The 19,214-nt window shown below is 39.1% G+C and overlaps 1 protein-coding gene and 1 long non-coding RNA gene across 7 annotated transcripts in view; both read left to right on the forward strand.

Annotated features, from left to right (window-relative positions):
- PPP2R2B (protein phosphatase 2 regulatory subunit Bbeta) overlaps window positions 1–19,214 on the forward strand; it is a 456,145-nt gene that overhangs the window by 138,542 nt on the left and 298,389 nt on the right. The window lies entirely within an intron of this gene.
- The window catches only part of LOC125964017 (uncharacterized), a 39,586-nt gene that overhangs the window by 18,735 nt on the left and 1,637 nt on the right, over window positions 1–19,214 (forward strand). Inside the window, exon 2 of one of the 2 annotated variants that reach the window (XR_007476510.1) lies at window positions 17,451–17,530. This is a non-coding gene — a long non-coding RNA (uncharacterized LOC125964017). Of the gene's footprint in view, window positions 1–17,450; window positions 17,575–19,214 lie in introns of both variants that reach the window. The other variant, XR_007476511.1, reaches the window with a different exon arrangement.

A 19,214-nucleotide genomic window follows, 5' to 3' on the forward strand; every position in this document is an offset into this window, starting at 1 on the left:
AGGAATGTGACTGTTCTGAAAGCACTGAGAAAACCATAGATGGCCTTTAGCTTGATCAGAGCTTCATGTGGGGAAAGTCAGTCTGTCAATAAAATGGGTACAATGGATTAGAAAGAGGATAGAGAAAAGGCAACCAGTAAGAACACTGTAAAGAGTCAGTATAGCATAGTATATCTTAGGATTTTGTGAAAAATAAATGTGTTCATTTATATAAAATGCATAGAACAAAGCCTACTCCACAGTAAGCACCATCTGTGTTATAAGTACTTGGGTACTTGTAGTAGTAGTTGTTGCTGCTGTTGTGCTATTGCTATTATTACTAATATTAAATGAGCAGTAATAAAGCCTGAACTAGGCAGAATTGGAGAGACATTTTACAATAAATTTCAAAAATGTAGCTGCTGATTGGATTTGGGGGTGAGAAAATTAAAAATGTGAAGATAGTGATATTTTGCCATTTGACTCTTATAGGGACCCAGAGAAAGTATATATTTTGACACAGAGTTGATTCTCAATAAATACTTGAAAAGATGCAAGGGAGTGGGGAGGAATGGAAAGAAGTGGAGGCTTTGGGAGCAAGGAAGGCAATTTCTGAGCCTTGTGATTTTGAGATGCCTGTGAAACATGCACATGATGAGGTCCTTAAAATAGATAAAACACATTTTTAATTTTTAATTAATTTTTTTTTAATTTTTAAAATAGATAAAACCCATTTTAAATTTTTGGAGAAACTTTCCATAATGGCTATAATAATTTACATTTCCATGAACAATGTACAAGGGTTCCCTTTTATGACATCCTCAACAACTGTTGTTATCTTTTGACTTTTTGCTAATAGCCGTTCTAACAGGTGAGGTGACATCCTGTGGTTTTGATTTGCATTACCCTGACCATTAGTGATGTTGTGTATCTTTTCATGTACCTACTGGCCATTTGTATGTCTTCTTTGGAAAAATGTTTATTCAGGTCCTTTGATTCTTTTTCAGATTTTGAAAGGTCTTTATTTGTCATGTTTCTACGACAAGTCTATGTCTGTGTGAAATCAGATGAATTAGCAATATGGTTAGTTTGAGTTCTGCTACCATCAGGCTGGGCATTTGTTGGGCAGGAAATATATGCAGTTTCAGACTGGAGATAACTATTCATCATTTGGCAAAGTTGAATCTCCATCGTCATACTCAGAGTGCTCAGATTCAGTAAATAGAATCCCAGCACGTGATGTTTCCAAAGGGGAATGTATGGTGTACTTTTTTGTTTGTTTTTGTTTTGTTTTGTTTTCAGTTATACATATACATGTATCTGTTCTTTTTCCAGGTCCTTTGATCTTGTTTTAATCAGATTGTTATTTTGCTACTGAGTTGTATGAATTTCTTATATATTTTGGATACTAGCCCCTTGTCAGATATAACATTTGCAAATTCTACCTCCCATTCCATAGGTTGCCTTTTCATTTTGATTGCTTCCTTTGCTGTGCAGAAACTTTTAGTTTGATATAGTCCCACTTGTTTATTTTTGCTTTTGTTGCCTGTGCTTTTGTGCCCTACTTAGACAAACATCATTGTCAAGATCAATATTAAGGAGCTTTCCCGGATGCTTTTTTTTTTTTTTTTTTTGCGGTACACGGGCCTCTCACTGTTGTGGCCTCTCCCGTTGCGGAGCACAGGCTCTGGACGCGCAGGCCCAGCGGCCATGGCTCACGGGCCTAGCCGCTCCGCAGCATGTGGGATCTTCCCGGACTGGGGCACGAACCCGTGTCCCCTGCATCGGCAGGCGGACTCTCAACCACTGCGCCACCAGGGAAGCCCCCGGATGCTTTCTTCCAGGAGTTTTACTAATTCTGGTCTTACATTTAGTTGATTTTTGTATATGGTGTAAGATAAGGGTCCAGTTTCATTCTTTTGCATGTGGATATCTAGTTTTCTCAATACCATGTATTGAAGAGACTATCCTTTCCTCATTGTGTATTCTTGGCACCTTTTTCAAACATTAGTTGATCATACATGCATGGCTTTATTTCTGGGCTCTCCATTCTGTTCCATTGGTTCAGTTCCTTGACTATATCTTTTAACCTTCTAATGATTTAAAAACAAATTACCAAATTTTTTAATTCTGTATTTTCTTATTCTCTATTTTTTTCCTTTTCTATGGCTTCTTGTTCTTCATTTGTAGATTTATTCTCTTCTTAAAAAAATAGGAAACCATAAAGAAGATCAAAAGACAACCCTCAGAATGGGAGAAAATATTTGCAAATGAAGCAACGGACAAAGGATTAATCTCCAAAATTTATAAGCAGCTCATGCAGCTTAATAACAAAAAAACAAACAACCCAATCCAAAAATGGGCAGAAGACCTAAATAGACATTTCTCCAAAGAAGATATACAGAGTGCCAACAAACACATGAAAGAATGCTCAACATCACTAATCATTAGAGAAATGCAAATCAAAACTACAATGAGATATCATCTCACACCAGTCAGAATGGCCATCATCAAAAAATCTAGAAACAATAAATGCTGGAGAGGGTGTGGAGAAAAGGGAACCCTCTTACACTGTTGGTGGGAATGTAAATTGATACAGCCACTGTGGAGAACAGTATGGAGGTTCCTTAAAAAGCTACAAATAGAACTACCATATGACCCAGCAATCCCACTACTGGGCATATACCCTGAGAAAACCATAATTCAAAAAGAGTCATGTACCAAAATGTTCATTGCAGCTCTATTTACAATAGCCCAGAGATGGAAACAACCTAAGTGTCCATCATCGGATGAATGGATAAAGAAGATGTGGCACATATATACAATGGAATATTACTCAGCCATAAAAAGAGACGAAATTGAGCTATTTGTAATGAGGTGGATAGACCTAGAGTCTGTCATACAGAGTGAAGTAAGTCAGAAAGAGAGAGACAAATACCGTATGCTAACACATATATATGGAATTTAAAAAAAAAAAAATGTCATGAAAAACCTAGGGGTGAAACAGGAATAAAGACACAGACCTACTAGAGAATGGACTTGAGGCTATGGGGAGGGGAAGGGTAAACGGTGACAAAGCGATAAAGAGGCATGGACATATATACACTACCAAAAGTAAGGTAGTTAGCTAGTGGGAAGCAGCCGCATAGCACAGGGAGATCAGCTCGGTGCTTTGTGACCGCCTGGAGGGGTGGGATAGGGAGGGTGGGAGGGAGGGAGACGCAAGCGGGAAGAGATATGGGAATGTATGTGTATATATAACTGATTCATTTTGTTGTGAAGCTGAAACTAACATACCATTGTAAAGCAATTATACTCCAATAAAGATGTTAAAAAAAAATAATAATAATAATAATTTCTGCATGTGCTAATTAAGATTTATTTATTTCTATTCCTAAAAGGGTATCTGTTTCTCCAAATGTTTTAATATTTAATTAAATCTATAATTTAGTTTTTAATATTTATCTTGATTTTTTTTGCATTGTACATTTTACTGAATTGTCTAGATGATCTACTATCACCCATTCATTTGTAAGAATGAGTCAACGGAACAGTTGAATGAACATGAATAGGATTGATCAGCTGGCTGCTTCCGTAGTAGACTGAACAGGCAGGGAGATGATCTTGTATTTTGGACTCTCTGTATACCAGAATGCAGAGCACTTTACTTGGAAGACCCAACACTTGCCTTTGTATCCACTCCAGACTAACTAAATTATTTTTGCAAAAGGAAGAACCTTCTATTGCATGCTCCTAGGGCAGAATAGGGAGAGGAGTTAAGCAGTGGGGCTAAAGGGCAGATGAATCTATTTTTCTCTCTATGGGTATTATTTAGCAGTTTTGAGCCTTTATCCCACAGCATTTGGGTGTTTCTAAGTCCTAAGCCTCCCCAGGTTTCTGCAATGCAGATGGGTACCCTTTTCGGTTGTGCCACCTCTCTCCTTCATCTTTCGTTATCTTTCCATCTGCTTTTCTTCTCCCAGAAACGCATGAAATCCATAGTCCACTTAATGACCCTCTTTATATTCTCTTCATTATTGTGAGGTTGTATCTGCTTTGCTCCTTTATTATCATTTGAAAGAGATCTTGGGGGAAAGAGATGATAAATGGTAAGTTCACTATTACCCATAATTTTTCCTTTTCTGCCTGTCCTAAATCAAAGAAGACCATCACCTTCTTCAGAGATGAAGCCACCTTCTCTTAGCTGGTCTACTTCTATATCCTGGAACTTCGTTTTAAAGTAGGAAAACCATCTTCTTTGACAGTTTGAGCCTTCACTTTTCCCCAATCATTCTGAGTTTCCCTGCTTTCAGGTACTGTCAGCTCCCTGTTATGCCTTTAAATCTTCAAATATTCAGTCTTATTTGATGTGTAGGTGTATAATATTCTGAGTAATAGAGAAGTAAATCATCAAAAAACACAGAAATGGACCAACAATTTTTTTAAACAACAAAATGTCCAAAGATTTCTTTATAGTTTCATAAAGTTCTGACAAGACACTTCAAACTGAACAGATATTTTGAGAGGAAATGATTCTGATGACTGTTTAGGTGTTCTTTTCAAAGAATTAGGGGGATTATAGCTCTTCGTTTTTTTGACATTTAGTATGTACTTACTCGAGCAGAAATTTCCAAAGGAAAATGTTAAGCGGAACTATGATGGGGATGTTGATTAAGAGTCAAGTCAAGCTGGGTTTGAACCCCAGGTATGCCCCATTCTACTTGCTCTAGAATAATTAACATTGCTGAGCCTTGGTTGCCTCACTGATAAGTGCTATTAGTAATATCTCCTTTGGGACTTCCCTGGTGGCACAGTGGTTAAGAATCCACCTGCCAATGCAGGGGACACAGGTTCGATCCCTGGTCTGGGAAGATCCCACATGCCATAGAGCAACTAAGCCCATGCACCACAACTACTGAGCCTGCGCCACAACTACTGAAGCCCGCGTGCCTAGAGCCCGTGCTCTGCAACAAGAGAAGCCACCGCCATGAGAAGCCCGCGCACCACAACAAAGAGTAGCCCCCGCTCGTCACAACTAGAGAAAGCCTGTGTGCAGCAACAAAGACCCAACCTAACCAAAAAGAAATTAATTAATTAAAATAATAATAATATCTCCTTCATGGGGTAGTCATGAGCAAGAGAGAGAATGTGTACATAAAGAAATTAGGACAATGCCTGGCCCATCAAGTTGCACCAGACTTGATTTTGAGGTAAACAGCTTTTATAATTTCATTGCTTACCAACTTCTTTAAAATATGGGGGGGGAAAGGCCCCTCTTTATAGACTCCATGAAGATTGTGTAACTCTGCTAGCCTTCGGGTTAACCCTCTAATGTTTCTCTCAGTCCCTATGCTTTTGTCTAAGCTTATCCTATTTACTCAGCCTTCAGAGTATTACAAAACTGAGGCATGCCACCATCTAGTCAATATCATTTAGTGCCAATGAATAGACAAACAGTAATGACTCCTCCAGACTGTTTGTTTTGCCATTTTAATAATTACTTATTGAAGAATCACTGGCTAATCTATGACATGACAGGTTTTGATGTCTCCCAATTATGGGCACATTATGCAATCTGTGAATTAGAACTCTAGTCCTTTCCTGTGGTGGGGATAGACTTCGCAGCTCCTTTGTTGCCTAATAAGGTCAAGTCCAAGAGCCAGGGAGATGGGGGTCTTTTGACAACATTCACATTCATTTCAAGAGAAGCATTAATATATTACAAGGTGGTGTGGGAATATGCAAATGTTGCTAAATTTGTGAGAATGAAATTATTTCAAGCATACTAGTTAACAACTGTTTACAAACTTGGGAAAGAGAAATAGTTCTAATCTTTCACTTAACAAACAACTCTTATTGAGCCCTGCTGTATACACAGTGCTGAAATGAACCAACAAACTGCTGATGAGACAGAGTTTTTAATTCACTTATCTATTTAACAAACTTTTATTTTGTGTGTCAGGCAGTGTACTTTAGGCACTGAGAATCCAGTGGTGAAAAAAAAACAGATATAATTCTGTCCTTTGTAGTTTACTGTCTACTGGAGGAAACTGTTACTAAATGAACAGTCACAGACATAAATATAGAGCTACATTTTGGTGCGAATGATGCAGGAAAGATGCCCGGTGCTAGGAGGGTAACATAGTAGAGGGGCTGACTTTGCACTGGCAAGAATCCTTCCCTGCTGAAAGGATGACTAATCTGAAATGTGAAGGATAAGGAGGCATTGACTCTGGGTGGAAGAGGAAAGAGCCTTCCAGGCAAATGCAAAGGCCGTGCAGTTGGAGTGAGTGTGGTGCTTTCGGGGAATTTGAAAGACAATGTATTTTGACCTAGAGGACAAAGGCAAGCGGATGTGTGTGATAAAGCCCTGAATTCCTTCTCTTGTGATACTCCAAGCTGCCCTTTCAGTTTTGCTTTCATTCATCCCTTTATTCATTCTTTGATTCATTCAGGCATTAAACAAATGATTATTCCATGTCATTATTCTGTGGTAGGCACTGTGTTAGGTATAGATACAACAGTGAGTAGGTCCACAGACCCTGGTCCCAAAGATCTCACAGGAAAAGAGAAAAGGATGCCCAGGGATCACAGCTGAAGAGCATTCACCTTGGCCATGGATTATCAAGATGAGGATGAGAAGGAAGAGAATTTTAAGCAGAAGAAAAAGTATGTAAAAAGGTCCAGAGGCAAAGGAACACTTGGCAAGGTGGGAAACCTTGAGACGCTCATTGAGGCTTCTGGTGTAGACTGTGAGGTCCTGATTGGATGAAATGAAGGTGGAGAAGTAGGCAGTAGCCAGTCCTTAAAGGGTCCTTTAAGCTGTGCTGAGGGTCTTGGATTTTTTTTTCCCCTGAGAGTCACGGGGACCCACTCAAGGACTTCAAGCAGGGCATTGGCATGATCGTATCTGTACTTTGGGATGGTCATGTTCATGTCAGCATGGCACATGGAAGATTGGCTAAGAAGCTACTGCAGGAACATTGCTGAGAGATGATACGGCCCAAATTAAACTAGTGACAGTGTAAATGGATAGATGGGGACAGATTTTATGGCTGTCAGGAAGCTGGAATTTATAGAACTTGGCATCTGACTAAATGTAGGGTAGAGGAAAAGGTATTAAAAATGTCTGATTAAAAATGGTTTTCTGGTTTGGGCAGCTAGATGGACAGTGGGCACCACTCAAAAGATAGAAAACACAGAAAAAGGAGTGAGTTTCTTAATCAGTGTGTTTCTTGATCTATAAAGTAGGCATTATTTCAGTCATCTTGTAGGGTTGCCTATATTACACTAAGAACTAAATTCCTGTCACAGAGATGTCTAGCAAAGAGCAACAATTACTTCTATGTACAAAGTTACATAGAAGCAGTGAGCCATCGGTAGTGGGAGACCAAGCATATCAGAGGAGGTACTGCAGGGCTATTGAACTGGGCCTGAAATGATGAGTAACAAATCACTAAGGCATAAACAGAAGTAGGGGTGACAGGAAACATTCTTGGCAGAGCAAGACAGGCACAGAGCTCAAAAGTCTTCAAGAAACTGGAGACGGCCCACTGTTCCTGGAGCATAGGATTTGTGGAGGAGATGGCAGACATTGAGCTAGAAATCTAGGGATTCTGGGAGCTCTGTATACCAAACTGAAGAGTCTGTCACACCTAGGCCAGCATTTGCTAAAATTTTTCTGCAGAATATAAATTTTCTACAGAATGTTAATATCATCAAATTAATATGGAAAATTCTTGTTTAAACAAAATTAACTTTATTGCAGGACTTCTCAGAGCTTTTTAATTGGCATTACAAATCTCCAACGGGGGATCTATCTTTTTTTTTTTTCCTTAAATTCCTTACCTCTTTTCCTGGAACACTGATTAGCACCTCAGAAAACACTAATGGTTCTGTGTTATTGGGTTTAGAAAACTCTATTCCAGGTAATGAGGAACCATGCAAGGATTTCAAGCAAGAAAGAAAGGACCAGATCTATGAGTTATAAAGGTCGTGCTCACTTAGTGAGGAGGATGGACTAGGAGGGAACTGAAAGCTTGATGGCCTTAAGAGTTGAAATGAAAGAATAAAACCTCAAATTCATATATGTCAAAGAGGGGGCAGTGGTGGACAGGATACATATGTGCAGTAGCATGAGCGTGCTCGTGTGTGTGTGTGTGTTTTGATAATATATTAGACACTCAATGCAAATGCTGGTTGTAGCTTGTAGACACTAAGGAAAGGCTTTATCAAAAACTATGAAATTCTTTATCGATGTGATAAATCGTTATTTCAAGGGTTTTATCTATTTGTGATGCCTTTTGATCCTCTTATCATCCTATTAGAGACTTTTAAAATCAGTTTCCCCAACCAAGTACCAGAAAAGTGAAGAGACTTGCCCAGAGCTCCAGAGTCGGGGAAAGGCAGACTTGGCCTTAGCTCTTCTAACTTCAAGTCCAGGGCTCTTTTCATTCTATCATTTTCCCTCTAAGCTAAGACTTGAGCTGGAATTTGAAGGATACTTAGGATTTTCCTAGGTTGGACAAATAAGCAAAATCTTTTTGGCTAGGAGGAAAAAGTAAAAGAAAGAACACAGAGATAGATACATGCGTGACATGGCCAATAGTCTAGGAAGCGTCCATGAGTCCTCCCAGCCTTCGAGGCAGGGCCAGCTCCATGGTGCAGTGACATGTCCAGTATACGTTACTCCTATGCCTGTGCTTGCATTAAAGCTCTGCTGTCAGTCTTAAAATTCCCAATACTAAGAATAAAGGGCCCCATGTTTTCATTTTGGATTGAGCCCCACAAATTATGTAGCTACCCCTCAATCAAGTGTGTCATTTGTCCATTTTACATTTTGAAGCTGTTCTCGCTCTGCTGAATACCTCTAAATTCTTACATAGTGGTTAATCTACACTTGATCAGTCTCTTATGGACACATAAGTTTTAGCATTTATCTTTGCAACTGAGGTGTGAGTTGCTTCGCAGTACCTAATTAGACTAGCGCTAAGCACATAGCGGGCAGGTAATGCATGATCGATGTTGAACGAATCTGTGCCTCCACCATGAGCCCACTGACATGAACAGTTTCACACTTACTTGTAATGGAACCATGTCTTTGGGTTAGCTTAAAAAAAAAAAAAAACAGGAGGTACGGGGACAAGAAGCACATCTGCCAACACAATTCAAGAATGAGAATTGGAAAAGTGAATAAACCTGGTGTCCATGTGGACATCAGAGCACATAATAATGGCAGTCTGCAGTGCCTCATAACAACAGCTAACATTGTTTATGTGTGTATTATGTGCTGTGGACTGTTTTATAATATTTTATATATATCATCTCATTTAATGTTTCCAACAACCCTTTGAAGAAGTTACTATTATTGGTATTTTGCAAATGACATTGAAGCACAGGGGGACTAAGTAAGTTGCTCAACATCATACTGCTAGGAAACATCGGAGCCAAGATTTGAACTCAAGCTGTCTGGTTCTCAGAAGTCCTGCCTTCAACCATTCTCCTCTTATACTTTAGGGACCCATCTTATATAGAAGTCTCACATCTGGCCTTACCTCAGTACTATTAAGAGCTATGTATGTGTTAGCTATTATTAGTCTCCCTATAAAAATATAGGTGGGAGGTAGTGACAGTGTAATTTTCAACTTGAATTCAACTTAGGGCCTCTCTTTGGTCCTAGGTCTTTTTTTTTTTTTCCCCCTTCTTTTTCTGTCCATGAAATAGATGTGATGAGTCAGCATTTGGGAGCAAGAAGTGCTCTAAACTATGTTTTCTTCTGGGGAGAGAACTCAAAACCTTTATTAAATTCTCAAAAGGATCTGTGACCCCCAACACGTTAAAGTCACTGCTCCAAGGCCTTATGCTACTTTTCAGATGTAAATGCATAAACTTTTGTTATCATACTTTGTTCATCCTTGTACTGCCGCAGATGCCAGATGGAAATTACAGAGGTCTCTATTTGAGGGATGTTTAATGTAATTATTTTCACTCTGTATTTATTCCATAAATATTTATGGAGTTTTAAAATATACTCAGACTTGCTTATAAGTTCAAGGTCCATCGAGCTCTTGAATTCAGCTTCTAGAATTTCTTCCTCTAGTATAGCGATGGCCAGGGTGTTATCCTTGTTTGCGCAGCACTTTGTATTTATGAAAATGTTTTCCCACGTGCTGAGCTAAGTTTACTCTGTGGTATGTCCTGTAGCTTTCAAAGGTGCCAATACTTAGAAATTTCCTTCCAAAGAAGGAGAAAGAGGCAGAATGTGGTGGTGTAGGAAGAAGATGATTAACGCTGATTCTCAGTGAGCATAAAGGCTGTCTTCCCAGACCTCTGCAGCCTTGGGTCAGCGGGGAATGATGCAGACCCTTCTGCAGCTCTGCCCTGGCCCACCTCAGAGCAGAAAAATGGAGATGAGGATGATGAGGATGAAGGAGCTTGCTTATTTCAGTTTTACCCAGGGTTGGCCCCTGGGACTTTTTTTTTTCCTTCCAGTTTTATTGAGATATAATTGACACACAGCACTGTATAAGTTTAAGGTGTACAGCACAATGATTTGACTTACATACATCATGGAATGATTTTCCCAATAAGTTTAGTGCACGTACGCCATCTCATACAGATACAAAATTAAAGAAATAGAAAAAGTTTTGCGTGTGATGAGAACTCTAAGGATTTACTCTTAACAACTTTTATATATAATGTACAGCAGGGTTAATTATATTGATCAGGTTGTACATTACATCTCTAGTACTTATTTATGTTATAAATGGGAATTTATACTTTTTGACTACCTTCATCCGATTCCCTCTCCCCCTACCTCTTGCCTCTGGTAACCACAAATCTGATATTTTTCAATAAGTTTGTCTGTATGTTTGGTTTCTTTTTTTTTTTAATTTATTTTTTATTTTTATTTTATTTTGGCTCCATTGGGTCTTCGTTGCTGCGCGCGGGCTTTCTCTAGTCGCGGCGAGCAGGGGCTACTCTTCTTTGCGGTGCACGGGCTTCTCACTGCGGTGGCTTCTTTTGTTATGGAGCACAGGCTCTAGGCGCATGGGCTTCAGTAATTGTGGCACACGGGCTCAGTAGTTGTGGCTCGCAGGCTCTAGAGAGCAGGGTCAGTAGTTGTGGCACACAGGTCTAGTTGCTCCACGGCATGTGGGATCTTCCCGGACCAGGACTCGACCCGTGTCCCCTGCACTGGCAGGTGGATTCTTAAGAACTGTGCCACCAGGGAAGCCCAGTATGCTTGGTTTCTGGTTTTTGAAGTATAATTGACCTACAACACTATGTTACTTCCTGCTACACAGCATAGTGATTTTTTTCTATATGTTTCAAAATGATCACCACCATAAGTCTAGTTATGATCTGTCACTATACAAAGATATTACTTAGTTATTGACTATATTCTCCACAGTGTACATTTCATACCCACGACTCCTTTATTTTGCAGTTGAAGTTTGTACCTCTTTAATCTCCCTCGCCTATTCCTTTCCTCCCCCCAGCCCCCTCTCCTCTGGTAACTACCTGTTTGTTCTCTGTATCTATAACTCTGTTTCTGTTTTGTTTGTTTATTTGTTTTGTTTTTTAGATTCCACGTAGAAGTGAGATCACACGGTATTTGTCTTTCTTTGTCTGACTTATTTCACTAAACATAATATCCTCTGGGTCTATCCTTGTTGTTGCAGATGGCAAGATTTCATTGTTTTTATGGCTAATATTCCATTTTATACACATACACACACACACACATACACCATATCTTTATTCATCTGTTGGTGGGCGCTTGGGGTGGTTTCCATATCTTGGCTATTGTAAATAATGCTTCAATGAACACAGAGGTGCATATATCTTTTCTAATTAGTGTTTTAGTTTTCCTTGGGTAAATATCCAGGAGTGAAATTGCTAGATCATACGGTAGTCCTATTTTTAACTTTTTTGATGAATCTCCACACTGTTTTCCATAGTGGTTGCAGCAATTTACATTCCCACCAACAATACATGAGGGTTCCCTTTTCCCCATATCCCTGTGACTTTTAAAAGAGAGTAGTAATTTCTCCCCTTGATATTGCCCTTAAAGTACTGGGGAGTTAAGTCAACTTAATTGTCTAATAACTTTCTATTTACCCTCTTAAAAAAAAGTAGTAACCAGTATGTGCCAGGCACTCTACTAGGGCCAGATATAGTACAGAAACACGCCTGTCTCCCTGAATATTATGTCCTCGTGTAATAATTAAAGCCAAAAAATATACTGTCAGGTCGCAACACAGGGGCTGGGGCTGCTGGCAGGGAGGGGGGCTGTTTTACCTTATATAGAGTGGTCAAGAAAGACATCTCAGAAATGTTGATTACGGAGCGACAGCTGAATGAGGTGAAGCTCTGAGCTATGCTTCTGACTGAGGAAGGCCTCAGGCCAGTGGGAACAGCAGATGCAGAGGTTCCGGGGTGGGAGTTTTCTTCCTGGTGTGTTTGGCAGACAGTAAGTATGCCACTGTGTCTATGTGTGGGGTGGAGGGAAGGAGGTTGAGACAAGCGTTGGTGATGCTGCAGGTGAGAAGTGAAAAAAAAAAAAAATAGAGCTATAGCAAGGGCCAAACCTTGCCAGCATTTTAAAAGAGTTTTACTCTGAATGTGTAGGAAGCCAATGAAGGGCTTGGAGCAAAAAAGTGACATGACGTGATTTGCATTTAAAAAGCCCATTCTGCCTGCTGCACAGAAACTATTCTGTAGGGGGGCAAAGGAGGGATCACACACTCCTTAGAGTCTATTGAAACTATCATGATGAGATGCGTTGGTAGCTGGAGCGTGGTAGTAGCCGTGGAAGTGGTGAGGAGTGGTTGGATTCTGGATGCATTTTGAAGTTAGAGCTGGCAGGATTTGCTGATGGACTGGAAGGATGTAGGGAATGAGAGAGGAGTCAAGGAACAGGAGGAGTTGGGGGGCGCCATTAGGGATTGAGCTGCCTGGTGGATATCAGGGAAATATCGGATCAGCTGTTGGTGTTATTAGCCTGGGGGTCAGTGGAGAGGTTTGTGCTCAGTATTCATTTAGGAGGTTTTTTTTTTTTTAACATCTTTATTGGAGTATAATTGTTTTACACTGTGTGTTAGTTTCTGCTGTATAACAAAGTGAATCAGCTATACGTATACATATATCCCCATATCTCCTACCTCTTGCGTCTCCCTCCTACCCTCCCTATCCCACCCCTCTAGGTGGTCGCAAAGCAGCTGCTTCCCACTAGCTATCTATTTTACATTTGGTAGTGTATATATGCCCATGCCACTCTCTCACTTCGTCCCAGCTTACCCTTCCCCCTCCCCGTGTCCTCAAGTCCATTCTCTACATCTGCGTCTTTATTCCTGTCTTGCCCCTGGGTTCTTCATAACCATTTTTTTTTTAATTCTATATATATGTGTTAGCATATGGTATTTGTTTTTCTCTTTCTGACTTACTTCACTCTGTCTGACACACTCTAGGTCCATCCACCTCACTACAAATGACTCAATTTTGTTTCTTTTTATGGCTGAGTAATATTCCAATGTATATATGTGCCACATCTTCTTTATCCATTCATCTGTCGATGGACACTTAGGTTGCTTCCATGTCCTGGCTATTGTAAATAGAGCTGAACATTGTGGTACATGACTCTTTTTGAATTATGGTTTTCTCAGGGTACATGCCCAGTAGTGGGATTGCTAGGTCGTATGGTTTTATCATCAAGTGAGTGGCAAGCCATGAGATTGGACGAGGTCACCTCGGATGGGACTGCAGATAGAGAAATCTGAGAACTTTGAACTCTAGGGTGCTTGTAGAGGTCAAGTCAAGCAGTGAGGAGAAGCAGCAGATGAGCTTGAGAAGGAGTGTACATTGAGGTAACAGGAGAATCAAGAGAGGGTGGTACCTGGGAATCAGTGAAGAAAGTGTGTTTAGGAAGGCGGGAGCGCTCAACTATACACACAAAACTGTTTTGCATGCAAGTGTTAAAAGCGGTGGTGCATCTAATTCAATAAGTCTTCAGAAATCACGTCACTGATCATGTGACCACACATTTCTACTCTCTGATCCAATCTAAAAGACTGTAATAGTTTTCAGCCGGATTCCTATAACTGTACCTTTAAATTTCTCCACCTTTAGTGGCTGTAATAGAGTCCAGATACCCAGCTGTGAAAATTCCTTTTTTAGTAGTGACATCTGGTTATTTGGCTTCTTCTACTGGCTGGCATTGAAGCCATAGGTGTTGAACTAAACAGTTGGCTTATTAGGGCGGTAACTATACAGTGACTGAATTACATCTTTCTTGCTATCTGGTATGTATTGTTATGTAGTATCATCTTACCACTTTTAGAATCTTGATCTTGTATCATTTTATTAATTCAGCTTACTAGTTTTAGGGGGAAATGCAGATTGGGTTCAAATTTACTATTACATATAATATATATGTACACGTGTGGGTATGTCTATATATTTTTTCATATTCAGTTTGTATTACTTTAAATAGTTGTGAGGGTCATCAGATTAAAGTTGCTTGGTTTGGTTTTAGTGTTACAGTCTAATTCAAGTCCTTGATAGATGAAAATTTTCCTTTGGAAGAATAGGATAAAACTCATTTTGTGAGTGGAATAACACTTTTGGAATAGTTCCTCTATACTTGTGCTTTAGCCCCTAGGCATGTGCAGTTATTGAGCCCTAAAAAATGTGCCTTTTCTGAGAGGCGCTGTCAAGTGTAAAATGCACACCAGATTTCAAAAACTTGGCATTAAAAACAAAAGTGTACATATATAGTTAATTATTCTATATTCTCTATATGTTGAAATCAATTTTTGACATATTGGATTAAATAAAATATTTTCATTTTAGTTTCAAAAAATTTAAACATCATTAAAATTAATGTTATCTGTTTCTTTTCACTTGTTAATGTGGCAACTTGAAAAACTTACAAACAAAAATGTGTCTTGCATTGTATTACTTTTGGGTAGAGCTGTTCTGTGCATTTGATAGCATACACATTTACATCAGTGTCTCTCAATTTTCAGGTGTGCACAAAATGATTTTGACCTTTTCAATACAAAGTTTCATCTAAAAGGTATTTCATAACATTCAAAAAAACCTTTAAAAAATTTTCTTACTACAAAAATGATACATGGGGACTTCCCTGGTGGTCCAGTGTTTAAGACTCCACACTTCCACTGCAGGGGGCATGGGTTCAATCCCTGGCTGGGGAGCTAAAATCCCACATGCTGGGCTGTGCAGCCCCCCCCAAAAAAAAGATCTAAATTTTCTTTGACAAGAATATGAACCACAAAGAAAACCACACATAACCACTGTTAAGTATTTTCATATATTCCTTTTGAGATACACACATTTTTTTGACCATAAAAGGGGACCAGTCAGTATACATTGTTTTTCGACTTTTTTAAAGAACATGACATGAATATCTGTACTTGTCATTACATGCATTTAAGTTTTTTGCACTAATATTAACCTGAGGGCTATATCATACTCCTAGAGGTAATAATGGTTTATGACAGCAGAGATTTTTTAATCTTTAATAACAGCTTTATTGAAACACTTATTTTCCTCTTCCAGTTTTATTGACATACAGCATTGTATAAGTTTCAGGTGTCCAGCATGATTTATTGTACATCATGAAATGATTATCACAATAAGTTTAGTGAACATCCATCATCTCATATAGATACAAAATTAAAAGAAAACAGGAAAAAATTTTTCCTTGCAATGAGAACTCTTATGATTAACTCTTTTTAACAACTTTCGTATATAACATACAACAGTGTTAATTATGTTTATCGTATTGTACTTTACATCTCTAGTACTTGTTTATCTTATAACTGGAAGTTTGTACCTTTTGAAACATCTTTCTAAAGTATTCAGTTCAGTGGGTTTTAGTATATTCAGAGTTGTGCAGCTATTGCCCTTAAGTAATTTTAGAATATTTTCATTATTCCAAAAGGAAATCCCAAACCCGTAAGTAGTCACTCTTATTCCCCCACCTCAGCCCCTGGCAACTAATCTACTTTGTCTCTATGGATTTGCCCATTCTGAACATTTCCCGTAAACGGAGTCACACAATACATGGTCTTTTGTGGCTGGCTTCTTTTGCTTAGTATAATGTTTTCAAGGTCCATCCATGTTGTAACATGTATCAGTAATTATCACTAATTATAGCTGAATAATAATCCTTTATATAGATATCACATTTTATTCATCCATTTATCAGTTGATAAATATTTGGGTTGTTTCCACTTTGGGGATATTATGAATAATGCTGCTTAGAATATTCATCTACAAGTTTTTGTGAGCATATGCATTTTCCGTTCTCTTGGGTATATACCTAGAAGTGGAATTGTTGGGTCATATGGCAATTCTGTTTAACATTTTGAGGAACTGCCAAACTATTTGCGGTTGCACCATTATACAATCCCACAAGCAGTGTGAGGGTTCCAATTTCGCCACCTCCTCACCAACACAATAGGAATGATTTTCAACTGAGAGGCTATTCATTTCTAAGAAGTACAGATCAGACTCTAGTGGTGGGTGGTTTGGAAAAAGACCTCTAAGTTTCTGCTGTGACCCTGACCCACCCAACAGACACACACACACACACACACACACACACAGAGCCAGGCTCCTATTTGTTTGACTTTGGATATATTATTTCTCTCTACTAGCCTTAGTAAAATAGAGATGATTTGCCTCATAGAGGCTGTTGTTAGAATTAAATGAGATAATGCTAGTGAAACCTTTTGCATAGTGCCTAGTACATAATGGATGCTCGATAAGCAGTAGCTATTAATATTATATCAGTGGCTCAATAATTTCCCACTATATGTACACACCATAATTTGCCTAGACAATTCTATTGGCTTGTTACCAATTTTTAATAATTATAGACAGTGCTCTGTGAAGATATCCTTATGGCTAAATTTTTGCCCATATCCATGATTATTTTCTTAGGATAAATTCTGTAAAGTGTTATTGCTTGGTGCCTTTTAAAGAAATTTGAAGACATTCCCCAATATATATTTTTTGTTTAAATTATACTGAAATTTTACTTTAAGACATGTCATGAGGTACTAGACAATAGCCCTTGAGCTTTGCTAAACTGGTTTCATAAATGCTCACTTTGTACCTAACAAATATAATGCAAATACAAACTGTCTTGAGTAAGATTGTCTAAATTTAACTCTCTGAATTTAATTTAAATTTAAACCACTGAATGAGAAAAAGCTCTCAGATCTGGACTCTTCGACTTTTGTATTTTTTCTGTCATTGCTTCAGTATCCTAGCCTGAGAAGTGGAAGAGAAGAGCTACCGATGAAACTAAGCACAATGGATGTTTTTGTTTTGCATTTAGGCAAATCAAGGGCAAAAGTAAGGTGACAGTCGAGCTTAAGCAGTAGAAAAGAACTATTCATTGAGAGTGAGCACGCACCTAACTTTCCTTACGTCGTCAGATCTAGGAGCCTTGCAGGGGCCATCACTCACAGATCCACTGTGGCAATCTCATAACCAGCCTGAAGGGGATCAAACAAAGGTATCAGGTTTCCTCTGAAGGCTGTGGGAATGTTTACGGTAAAGGTAGGATTTTTTAGAGTTATTTAAATTATGGCCAAAGTTTGATCAGATGGTGGAATGTTCTGGAATTTGACACAGCTTGGGAGACTTAGTATCGAGGAATTGAAAGGAACTTTGCACAGGTAACGCATAAAAGTAGAAAGTTATATCAGCAATTAATGTATTTCTACTGTTGTAGTGGTAAATGTTTAACAATCAGCTCTCCCACCCCCCAGCCCAACGCCCCCCCAAAAAAAACCAAAGCCCTGATTTATATAGGTTTTTTTACTTCTATGATTATAAATAACCCACCATGGCAGATTGCAGATTTTAAGCTACCAACATGATGTCACTCAAAGCAGAGCTGGAAAAATGATGTGTGTAATCGACAGAATCAGCTCTCAACAGCCAGCACATACCAGCTCCAGCATACCACTGTTTCTTTTCATAAATTGCTGGACTTGGATAATTGAGGGAATGTTGTACTCAGTGAAATCCACTATGTATCCAGAATCTAGAATTAATACAACATTTGGAAGGCAAGATGTTTTGTTTTCTTCTCCTAGGTTAAATGCCACGTTAAAGGCTCACTCATGTGGTATTTATTACACGTTGTAACACGCACAATAAAGAATTGCAAACCTTGCTAGAAACTCAAGAGGTCATCCTCTGGGCAGTCAACACAAACCACCTCAGAGAGACAGTTGTGCATTTGGGGCTGAATGATCCTAGAGAGGGACTCCATAGAATTCCATGATAGACAGACATGATTAGGTCTGCGCTTACATAATGTGAAAAATCCAGAAGGGATAACCCTGGTTCCTTCCACTTGCACAGGACTTCGTGGCTTATAAAGGGCTTTCTGCAGGATGGTAAAATCTCATATATCCAGTGTCTAGTGCTCGTTAAGACAGATCGCTAGGTGGTAAACTCAGGTTTCTAGGTCACTTGTGTTCACATGACTGACTTGTAGTGCATCTCTCCAATTCTCTGCCAGTGGAGACCTCATGAGCTTCTACCAGGAGGGCAAAGCGACATTTTTGTCAGGTCTGGCTATGGGCCAAGCCTGTATTAAGCACTTTCTTTACAACGTCTCTGAAGCCACTCAACAACCCTATGAAGTAGTTCCTATTATTTTCTTCCAATGTTGCAAATACAGAGGCTAGAGATGTTAAATTACTTGCCAAAGGTCATGAAATTCATAAATGCCTGAGCTGGGACAAAAAATCAGTACTGTCTGACACCTAAAGCCTATATTAAGAATCTCTAGACTGGCTTAGGTCAAAGGTTTTAATAAAATTGTAGATATTTAATGTGCTAATTGGACAGCATGACCTGCAAGTAGTTTCCAATGTAGGCAGGGCTAACTTAACTGGGCTAGGGGTATGTGAGAGCATTGGGGAAACATAATAAAAGTGATGAAAAAACGAATGTGTTCCCGTGCTGTCATGCTAGATTGTGTAACTTAAGAAGGCTGTGTATTTGTAATTGCCCTTTTCTGTGTAAAGCACAAGCCTGAATGAGGCCAGCCTTTCAGAGCATCCTCTGCTGCCCCTTTTGTAGCCTGTGGCCCCCTTTCTATAAATTGTAAATTAGATACTAAGTTCCATGATGGCAGAGACGACTGTACATCTTCCGCACTGATGTTGCTGAATCTTTAGTCC

This window comes from Orcinus orca, chromosome 3 (assembly GCF_937001465.1).
Source record: "Orcinus orca chromosome 3, mOrcOrc1.1, whole genome shotgun sequence".
Taxonomy (NCBI): domain Eukaryota; kingdom Metazoa; phylum Chordata; class Mammalia; order Artiodactyla; family Delphinidae; genus Orcinus; species Orcinus orca.